Source organism: Saccopteryx leptura, chromosome 1 (assembly GCF_036850995.1).
Source record: "Saccopteryx leptura isolate mSacLep1 chromosome 1, mSacLep1_pri_phased_curated, whole genome shotgun sequence".
Taxonomy (NCBI): domain Eukaryota; kingdom Metazoa; phylum Chordata; class Mammalia; order Chiroptera; family Emballonuridae; genus Saccopteryx; species Saccopteryx leptura.
In genome coordinates this window covers 167,892,605-167,903,331 of record NC_089503.1, presented here as the reverse complement: position 1 = coordinate 167,903,331, position 10,727 = coordinate 167,892,605, and the positions used below count along the sequence as shown (strand labels likewise).

General features: G+C 37.1%; 1 non-coding gene across 1 annotated transcript; it reads left to right on the top strand.

Moving 5' to 3' along the window:
• The first annotated feature begins 797 nt into the window (after window positions 1–797).
• Window positions 798–873, top strand: TRNAN-GUU (transfer RNA asparagine (anticodon GUU)). Its single transcript has one exon. It is a non-coding gene; the product is annotated as a tRNA-Asn (tRNA).
• The last annotated feature ends 9,854 nt before the right edge of the window (window positions 874–10,727 follow it).

The following is a 10,727-nucleotide window of genomic DNA, read 5'->3' as shown; positions in this document are numbered from 1 at the left end:
AGCCTTCCTTATTAAAGCATTCGATTTGAACATCATCTGGACATAAGGTATAAAAATTAATATTCTGAAGTGTGTACTGTGTTAAAATAACCATCTGATAATATAAATATGGAGAATACATAATGTGCATTGAAAGGCAAAATAAAAGTGTCATCTTGGTCACAAAACATACACCTATTATAATATAAACTGCATTTTTACCATGTAGAAATAGAAGGAGCACAGAATGTAAAAATTTTCATAGTTTCCAATTATCAATGTAAGAAGATTAAATGGCTCAGTTCCTCCCTTTCTTGTTCATAAGCTTGCATTTATCTTCCTTCACAGAATCACCATAGAATGGTTATGGGCAAACTTCAAAGACAAAAGTAACTGGTTTTAAATGTTCTCTTCTGAGCATTATTTTATAAAATGATGGCAATGACTGTCCCTGCCAATATAGTGAAAATTTAAGAATAAGTTGAATTAGAAGACTTGACTAAAACTTCTGTCACCACACCATTCATTGTCCTGTTATTAAAATTAGATTTAGAAGAAATTACAAGGCTATTCATAATTTGGCAAAATAAATAACTTTGGTTGCTGTAAGTCACTAAATATCACTGAAAATCATAGTCCCTGTCACCTCCCGGGTAGGAAAAACCATTCCTGCTACTCTCCTGGTCTCACTAGTGTGAATTCTCCCTCTCTGATGTATCCATACATGTTCACAGTAATCAATAACTTCATTGATTATTTAATTTCTCTGGTCCAAGACTTCAATTGGCTCCCAGGTTCTCATAAGAAAAGGCATCAAGGCCCTGGCCGGTTGGCTCAGTGGTAGAGCGTTGGCCTGTTGTGCAGAGGTCCCGGGTTCGATTCCTGGCCAGGGCACACAGGGGAAGTGCCCATCTGCTTCTCCACCCCTCCCCCTCTCCTTCCTCTCTGTTTCTCTCTTCCCCTCCCGCAGCCAAGGCTCCATTGGAGCAAAGATGGCCTGGGCGCTGGGGATGGCTCCTTGGCCACTGCCCCAGGCACTAGAGTGGCTCTGGTCTCAACAGAGCATCGCCCCCTGGTGGGCGTGCCGGGTGGATCCCGGTCGGGCGCATGCGGGAGTCTGTCTGACTGTCTCTCCCCATTTCCTGCTTCAGAAAAAATACAAAAAAAAAAAAAAAGAAAAGGCATCAACTCATTGGCACTATGTTATGTGCTTTCTCCAATGGGGTCTCAACCTTCTGGCCTTAGCACTACCACTAGTTCTGTGTCTACACTGGTCCTGTTCTCCACCATCCCCAGTCCTCCAATACACATACATGTCTCCTCATAAAGTTCTGTTTAATGGGACTGCAGACCCAGGCTTTTAATTTGAAAATTCTATTAATCCATCTAGAAGAGTCACTTACCTCTATTCCTACTAAAAAAAATGATGCAAATGTATATTTTATTAAGATTTGTAATCTTGTCTTCTTTTTGTTCAGCTGCTGCACAGTTAAGAGTCACTACCCTGGTCTTCTAATATTCCTTTAAAGTTGAATGTATTCAACACAGATAATTGCTTTCTCCAACCACTACAGTTACTTGCATTTATTTTGTTGCACCAACTAGATTAAATTACACTTACATTTTCATAATTTATTTTCTGTGTTTTATAAAAATCAGATATTTTTAAGATCAATAGTGAACCTAATTCATATATTTTTTTGTGTGTGTATTTTTCTGAAGCTGGAAACGGGGAGTAGGTTTGAAGTTATTTGTATGGAAAATAACACAGTAGTAATAATAATGAAGAATAAACTGTTTTACATACTTACAACTGTAAACCTGCTTTTGCCCAGTCCTTTATATGTGTTTGTTCTAAAACTCTTTCCCTACTTCTCTAACGTAATTTCTCCTGAAATGTAACTGAAAACTGGCACAACACTGTTTACATTCAGACTCTGATCTATGATTGCAGATTGCCACATACAGACTCTTTAGTTTACATTGTTTAAATTATTTCCAATGTGAATTAAGTTATTTGAGTCTTTGTTGCGATGTTAACTATAAAATTATTTTAATGCACAACCAAGATCTGTCTTACTTTTTAGTAGAAAGTTCCTATCAACATTTTGGAAGAACGGTAAAGGCTTTTCAGAGACCCCTGTATTAAGGAAAAAGCTCATGTCGTTTCACTATAAATCCTGGCTCACATACTAAACATTAGAATAGAAAGGGAAATCTGGATTAGATAGGGTTCTTATGCTTTCAAATTGCAGAAAAGCAACTGAAATAAAATGAAACAAAAGAGAATAGAGAATTCATTGGTTTATAAAACTGTAAAAAATCATGGCTTGCACTTCCTTCTGGAAAGGCTATATGTATCGTAATAAATCCCATTGGTATGGGTGAGATCAAGTAACTAACACTGAGTCTCAAATCACTGATATAAGTCACCTTACCTCAGCTATGGTTTGCTTGTTAACACTTACAGCCCAGTGTTTGCTCTCCCCTGTTCAACCTGTCTTCACCTTACTTATAACTCAACACTCGAGTTAGTAAACTCTACCAAACACTAGTGTCTATTTTCCCAAAGTAAACAGTGGTATTGTGGAAGAACAGGACCTGCTACATTTAGTGAGTATGACAGAATGCTGGAGAAAATGGCCCTTATTAAATTATAAGTCAATAATTGCCACCATTCGACTATTAACCCTTTGAGTAGCATGAACGTTCATGTACATCCTAGTGCCTTCCGACCATCCAGATAACAAAATTTTTTACTTTAAAAATGTGTAAGACAACATTTAAAAAGGCAATTGTATGTTCTCCTTGTTTCTATAAATTGGTTATCTAACAAACATGATTATAAGTTAATAAAACTGTAACTGGAACTAATTTCATTTTTTGAAAAAAACTCACTCCTAGCAGTCAGCAAGCATGAAAAAAACTCAGTAGTCAAAGGGTGAAAGAAATGGATTTCTTTTTTTTTTTTATAATAATTTTATATTTTTAATGGGGTGACATCAATAAATCAGGATACATATATTCAAAGATAACATGTCCAGGTTATCTTGTCGTTCAATTATGTTGCATACCCATCACCCAAAGTCAGATTGTCCTCTGTCACCTTCTATCTTGTTTTCTTTGTGTCCCTCCCCCTCCCCCTTTCCCTCTCCCATTCCCCCCTCCCCCGCCCCGTAACCACCACACTCTTATCAATGTCTCTTAGTTTCACTTTTATGTCCCACCTACGTATGGAATAATGCAGTTCCTGTTTTTTTCTGATTTACTTATTTTGCTTCGTATCATGTTATCAAGATCCCACCATTTTGCTGTAAATGTGCCGATGTCATCATTTCTTTTGGCTGAGTAGTATTCCATAGTGTATATGTGCCACATCTTCTTTATACAGTCATCTCTTGACGGGCTTTTTGGTTGTTTCCATGTCCTGGCCACTGTGAACAATGCTGCAATAAACATGGGGCTGCATGTGTCTTTTTGTATCAATGTTTCTGAGTTTCTGGGGTATATACCCAGTAGAGAAATTGCTGGGTCATAAGGTAGTTCTATTTTCAGTTTTTTGAGGAACCACCATACTTTCTTCCATAATGGTTGTACTACTTTACATTCCCACCAACAGTGTATGAGGGTTCCTTTTTCTCCACAGCCTCTCCAACATTTGCTATTACCTGTCATGCTAATAATAGCTAATCGAACAGGTGTGAGGTGATATCTCATTGCAGTTTTGATTTGCATATCTCTAATAGCTAAAGAAGATGAGCATCTTTTCATATATCTGTTGGCCATTTGTATTTCTTCCTGGGAGAAGTGTCTGTTCATATCCTCTTCCCATTTTTTAATTGGATTGTTCGTTTGTTTGTTGTTGAGTTTTATGAGTTCTTTGTATATTCTGGATATTAGGCCCTTATCTGAGCTGTTGTTTGAAAATATCATTTCCCATTTAGTTGGCTTTCTGTTTATTTTGTTATCAGTTTCTCTTGCTGAGCAAAAACTTTTTATTCTGATGTAGTCCCATTCATTAATCTTTGCCTTCACTTCTCTTGCCATTGGAGTCAAGTTCATAAAATGCTCTTTAAAACCCAGGTCCATGAGTTGAGTACCTATGTCTTCTTCTATGCACTTAATTGTTTCAGGTCTTATGTTTAGATCTTTGATCCATTTTGAGTTAATTTTAGTACAGGGGCACAAACTATAGTCCAGTTTCATTCTTTTGCATGTGGCTTTCCAGTTTTCCCAGCACCATTTATTGAAGAGGCTTTCTTTTCTCCATTGTGTGTTGTTGGCCCCTTTATCAAAAATTATTTGACTATATATATGTGGTTTTATTTCTGGACTTTCTATTCTGTTCCATTGGTCTGAGTTTCTATTTTTCTGCCAATACCATGCTGTTTTGATTGTCGTGGCCCTATAATATAGTTTGAGGTCAGGTATTGTAATGCCCCCAGCTTCATTCTTTTCCTTTAGGATTGCTTTGGCTATTCGGGGTTTTTTATAGTTCCATATAAATCTGATGATTTTTTGCTCTATTTCTTTAAAAAATGTCATTGGAAGTTTGATGGGAATTGCATTAAATTTGTATATTGCTTTGGGTAATATAGCCATCTTGATTATATTTATGCTTCCTAGCCAAGAACAAGGTATATTCTTCCATCTCATTATATCTTTTTCGATTTCCCTTAACAATGGTTTATAGTTTTCATTATATAAGTCCTTTACATTCTTTGTTATGTTTATTCCTAAGTATTTTATTTTTTTTGTTGCAATGGTGAAGGGGATTATTCTTTTGAGTTCGTTCTAAATTGTTTCATTGTTGGCATATAGAAAGGCTATTGACTTCTGTATGTTAATTTTGTATCCTGTGACCTTACTGTATTGGCTTATTGTTTCTAGTAGTCTTTTTGTGGATTCTTTGGGGTTTTCGATGTATAGGATCATATCATCTGCAAAAAGTGATACCTTTACTTCTTCTTTTCCGATGTGGATGCCTTTTATTTCTTTGTCTTGTCTGATTGCTCTGGCTAGAACCTCTAGTACCACATTAATTAAGAGTGGAGAAAATGGACAACCCTGTCTTGTTCCTGATTTAAGGGGGAAAGCCTTCAGTTTTGTGCCATTTAGTATGATGTTAGCTGATGGTTTATCATATATGGCCTTTATCATGTTGAGATATTTTCCTTCTATACCCATTTTGTTGAGAGTCTTAAACATAAAATTGTGTTGTATTTTATCAAAAGCCTTTTCTGCGTCTATTGATAAGATCATGTGGTTTTTGTTCTTTGTTTTGTTGATATGGTGTATTATGTTAACCGTTTTACGTATGTTGAACCATCCTTGAGATTCTGGGATGAATCCCACTTGATCATGATGTATTATTTTTTTAATATGTTGTTGTATTCGATTTGCTAGTATTTTGTTTAGTATTTTAGCATCTGTATTCATTAGAGATATTGGTCTGTAGTTTTCTTTTTTTGTGCCATCCTTGCCTGGTTTTGGTATGAGGGTTATGTTGGCCTCATAAAACGTGTTTGGAAGTATTGCTTCTTTAATTTTTTGGAAGACTTTGAGTAGAATAGGAACCAAGTCTTCTTTGAATGTTTGATAAAATTCGCTGGTATAGCCGTCAGGGCCTGGACTTTTATTTTGGGGGAGGTTTTTAATGGTTTTTTCTATGTCTTCTCTACTAATAGGTCTGTTTAGGCTTTCTGCTTTTCTTGACTCAGTCTAGGAAGGTTGTATTGTCCTAGGAATTTATCCATTTCTTCTAGGTTGTTGAATTTAGTCGCATAAAGTTTTTCATAGTATTCTACAATAATTCTTTGTATATCTACGGTGTCCGTGGTGATTTCTCCTCTTTCATTTTGGATTTTGTTTATATGAGTTCTTTCTCTTTTTCCCTTGGTAAGTCTTGCCAAGGGTTTGTCAATTTTGTTGATCTTTTCAAAGAACCGGCTCCCGTTCTATTAATTTTTTCTATAGTTTTTCTGTTCTCTAATTCATTTATTTCTGCTCTGATTTTTATTATCTCCTTTCTTCGGCTGGTTTTGGGTTGTCTTTGTTCTTCTTTTTCTAGTTCCTTAAGGTGGGAAGTTAAGTGGTTCACTTGGGCTCTCTCTTGTTTGTTCATATATGCCTGAAGTGATATGAACTTCCCTCTTATCACTGCTTTTGCTGCATCCCATAGATTCTGATATGTCGTATTGTCATTTTCATTAGTCTATATATATCTTTTGATCTCTGCACTTATTTCTTCTTTGACCCATTCGTTTTTTAAAAGTATGTTGTTTAGTTTCCACATTTTTGTGGGATTTTTCCCCTCTTTTTTGCAGTTGAATTCTAGTTTCAAGGCTTTATGATCAGAAAATATGCTTGGTACAACTTCAATTTTTCTGAATTTGCTGATGTTGTTTTTGTGGCCCAACATATGGTCAATTCTTGAGAATGATCCATGTACACTGGAGAAAAATGTATACTCAGTCACTTTGGGATGAAATGTCCTGTAGATGTCTATCATATCCAGGTGCTCTAGTGTTTTGTTTAAGGCCACTATGTCTTTGTTGATTCTCTGTTTGGATGACCGATCTAGAGCCATCAGCGGTGTATTGAGGTCTCCAAGTATGATTGTATTTTTGTCAGTTTTTGTTTTAAGATCAATAAGTAGCTGTCTTATATATTTTGGCGCTCCTTGGTTTGGTGCATATATATTAAGAATTGTTATGTCTTCTTGATTCAGTGTCCCCTTAGCCATTATGAAATGGCCATTTTTGTCTCTGAGTACTTTTCCTGTCTTGTAGTCAGCATTATCAGATATGAGTATTGCTACACCTGCTTTTTTTTGGATGTTATTTGCTTGGTGTATTGTTTTCCAGCCTTTCACTTTGAATTTGTTTTTATCCTTGTTACTTAGATGAGTTTCCTGTAGGCAGCATACAGTTGGATTTTCTTTTTTAATCCATTCTGCTACTCTGTGCCTTTTTTTGATGAGTTTAATCCATTTACATTTAGTGTAATTATTGACACTTGTGAGTTCCCTATTGCCATTTTATATCTTGCTTTCTGTTAATTTTGTGTCTTGTTTGATTCTTCTCTTTCGTTTTTCTATCTTTTGTTTTTATTTGGTTGTATTCCATACATCTTTCCTCTGTTGCTATCTTTTTTATCTCATGTGCTTCTGTGGTGGTTTTTTCAATGGTGGTTACCTTTGAGTAATGAAAAGGGTCTCTACCCTGTTCATTGTAGCAAACTATTTTGTGAGTACTTTTGCACTCCATCGTCCTTTGCTACTGTTAATCTCCATCTTCTCCCCCACCCTTCTTTTTGTTGTTGTCACAGTTTAAATTTGGTTTTATTGTGTTCTTCTTGGAGCTTTTACTTGTGGCTTTGTTTTTTTTTTTGTTCTTTGTATCTGATTGGAGAACTCCCTTTAGTAATTCCTGGAGTAGGGGTTTTCTGATGATAAATTCCCTCATCTTTTCTGTATCTGTGAATGTTTTTATTTCTCCTTCATATTTGAAGGATAGCTTTGATGGGTATAGTATTCGTGGCTGAAAGTTCCTCTCTTTCAGGACTTTAAATATTGGGGTCCACTCTCTTCTAGCTTGTAGAGTTTCTGCTGAGAAATCTGATGATAATCTTATGGGCCTTCCTTTATATGTTGTATTCTTCTTTTCCCTGGCTGCCTTAAGAATTTTTTCTTTGCTGTTGGTTTGTGTCAATTTCATTATGATATGCCTTGGAGTAGGTTTGTTGGGGTTAAGAAAACTCAGAGTTCTGTTTGCTTCTTGAACTTGAGGCTTTAGTTCTTTCCACAGGCTTGGGAAGTTCTCATCTATTATTTGTTTGAGTATGTTCTCCATTCCATTTTCTATCTCTTCTCCCTCTGATATACCTATTATTCTTATGTTATTCTTTTTGATGGAGTCTGATAATTCTTGTAGGGCTATCTCATTTTTTTTAATTTTTGAGTCTCTTTCTTCTTCTCTCTGTTGTGCCTCAAGTTGCTTGTCTTCTATTTCACTAATCCTCTCTTCTATCTGACCTGTTCTATTAGCTAAGCTTGTTACTTCGTTTTTCAGCTCGTGAATTGAGTTTTTCATCTCTGTTTGATTTGTTTTTATAGTTTCAATTTCCTTGGACATATATTCTTTGTGTTCGTTGAGTTGTTTTCTGAGCTCCCTAAATTGCCTTTCTGTGTTTTCTTGTATATCTCGGAGGATTTTTAGGATTTCTATCTTGAATTCTCTGTCATTTAGCTCCAAGGTTTCCAATATATTAAATTTTTTCTCCATAGATTTTTCCTCATCTAGCTGTGTTACCTCTCTTTCTTTTGTATCCATGATATTCGATTTTCTCTTCCTTAATGGCATCTGAGGGTGGTTTTTTTGATAGTATTAATGAGATTTAATAAAGAATAAAAAGTAAAAAAAAAAATCAAAGAGTTGTTTTTTTAAAAAAAATTAATAATGAAATAAGGAAAAATAAAATAAAATAAAAATTTTAAAAAAAGGAAATTATTCCCCCCCTCCTTTTTTCCTCTCCTCTCCTCTCCCCTCTTTCTTGAGAAAATCTTGTGGTGAACTGTGAATTATAACAAACAATGCCTGTAATGGAGGGCCTGAATTGGAGAAAAGTAATAAAGGGGCAAAAAAAAAAGGAAAAAAAGAGAAAAAGAAAAAAGAAGGGGGTATGGACCCCCAAATAGCAAATAAGGAAAAAATTTGGGTCAAGAATAAAATGATTTGCTTTTAGGTGTTGGTTGACTAAGAGTTATGATGAGAGGAATAAGAGGAAAACAGAAAAATGGGGGGACAAATTAAAAAATCACTATTGTATTTAGTGGAACAAGAACTAGATAAAATGAAGAGCCAGGGATGAGAGCACTGCTAGTGAGTTAAAAAGGTGAAGTAAAAACCCGCCAAAATGCCACAAACATAAGTTTGAGTGCCAGATAAGATAAATTGTTTGTTATTGAGGTTTGAATGAGAGGAGATGTAAAGGAGAAAGGAAGAAAGTAATATAGATGGAGAAAAGAAAGAGAGATAGAGAAAAAAAGAGGGGACCACTAAAAGAAGAAAAAAGAAGAGAGAGAGAGAGTTAAGGGTTTTGGAGTGCAACCCTCATAGAGAGAAAGGAAGAGGAGAGAAAAGATAATGGGAGATGTAACACTTATGGGTAGTGTAGTTCAAGGAGAGGAGAGAGTAAGACCGGCAGAGAGTTAATTGGCCAAATTGGAGGAGGAAAAAAAATATCAAGAATGAAGATAAGAGAAACAAACGAACAAATATAATAAAATGGGATAGGTTATAAAGTCTGCAGATTATTCTTGATTTTGAGAAGTTATCTTCTTGCTTTTTCTTTTCTCTCCCTCTTCCTGGTCGGTGACTCTGTACCCCTGGTTCTGCCCCTTTGGCACGCTCAGGTAGAGGTTTGCAGTTGATAAGTCTCTATGGTGATGTCATGTATTGTGCTTTAGTCTTGTTGGCAGTCGAGGCTCATTAGCATTTATAGGCTCCAACAGTGAGAGAGTCTGTGTTCCTGAAGTCTTTCTCCTAGTCTTTCTTTCCTCAATTAGTAGCCTGATAATCCAGTTATGGGGTTGCTGCTGCCTCTGCCTGGATAGTAAGAGGCTCAAAGAGCTGGCAACTCCCCACTCTATTTCCACGCAGCACAGGGCTCTGGGTAAGGCTAGTCAGTCAGAGCTGCTAGCATAATCAGGCGGGGTTTCCACCCACTCAAAGACCTCTGGCTCTGCCACTCTGTCCGGTAACACTTCCGGGGCGCTTGGAGGAAACTCTCTCTCACTATCTGCGCGCGCAGACCAGGATATCCGGCCAGCAGTCTCACGCTCTGAGTGAAACCCCCAACCGCATGGAAAAGTTGCAGCGTTGGAATTGGTTCTCGCTCCGTCCCTGTGCGCGGCTTTTGCAAGGCACTGGGGCGGCCCAAGATTCAGCTTTGTCCCACACAAAGGCCCCTGACTCTGCCCCTCTGTGCGATAACACGGATACCCACTGCCGAGGCATTCGGAGGAATCTCTCGCTCACTATCTGCGCGTGCAGACCAGGAGATCGGGTAAAATGGCTGCCCCGCTTGTCTTTCTTTTTTTTGGGTTTGGCGCGAGTGTTAGCTTGTATTACCCGGGTTGCCACAGGATCAGTTTTTCCTCGGCTTGGATCTCCGTGCCACAGCCTGGTTCGGCCGTTTGTGCCGCGGCCTGGATCTATTCACCCCCTTTGCCCGCCTCAGTTTCTATAATCACGGATCCCAGAGAAAGCTGCCCTGTTTAGGTTAGTGAGGAAGGCGGAGCATTTCTTACTCCCTATTTCCTTCGGTGTTTGGTTATATATTTAGCCAAATTTTTGCTCGACCATACCTTCGGGTGTATTGCAAAACATCTGGAGGCTCCAAGGATAGGTTTTTCTGTTTCCGGTTGAAGATCTTATTGAGTTTTGGGGGAGATTTATCCGTATCGCTTCCTACCTCGCCATTACTCTGACATCATCTCTGGATTTCTTTAAATTTCTTATTTCTGGGTCTTAAACTGTAGTATAAAAGGTTAGGAACCACTACTTTCAAACAATATGTCAGAATTTAAAGGGAGTAATAGCATTTGGTGAAAATGAACATATACTTTTGATGTTGATTATACATTACATCACTTTATTGAAGAGCTCTCAGCACAATTTAATCCACTCTTTTAGGATCTGAAACTGATGGTACAGGAGACTAAATGTCTCATATCTTGAGATCGG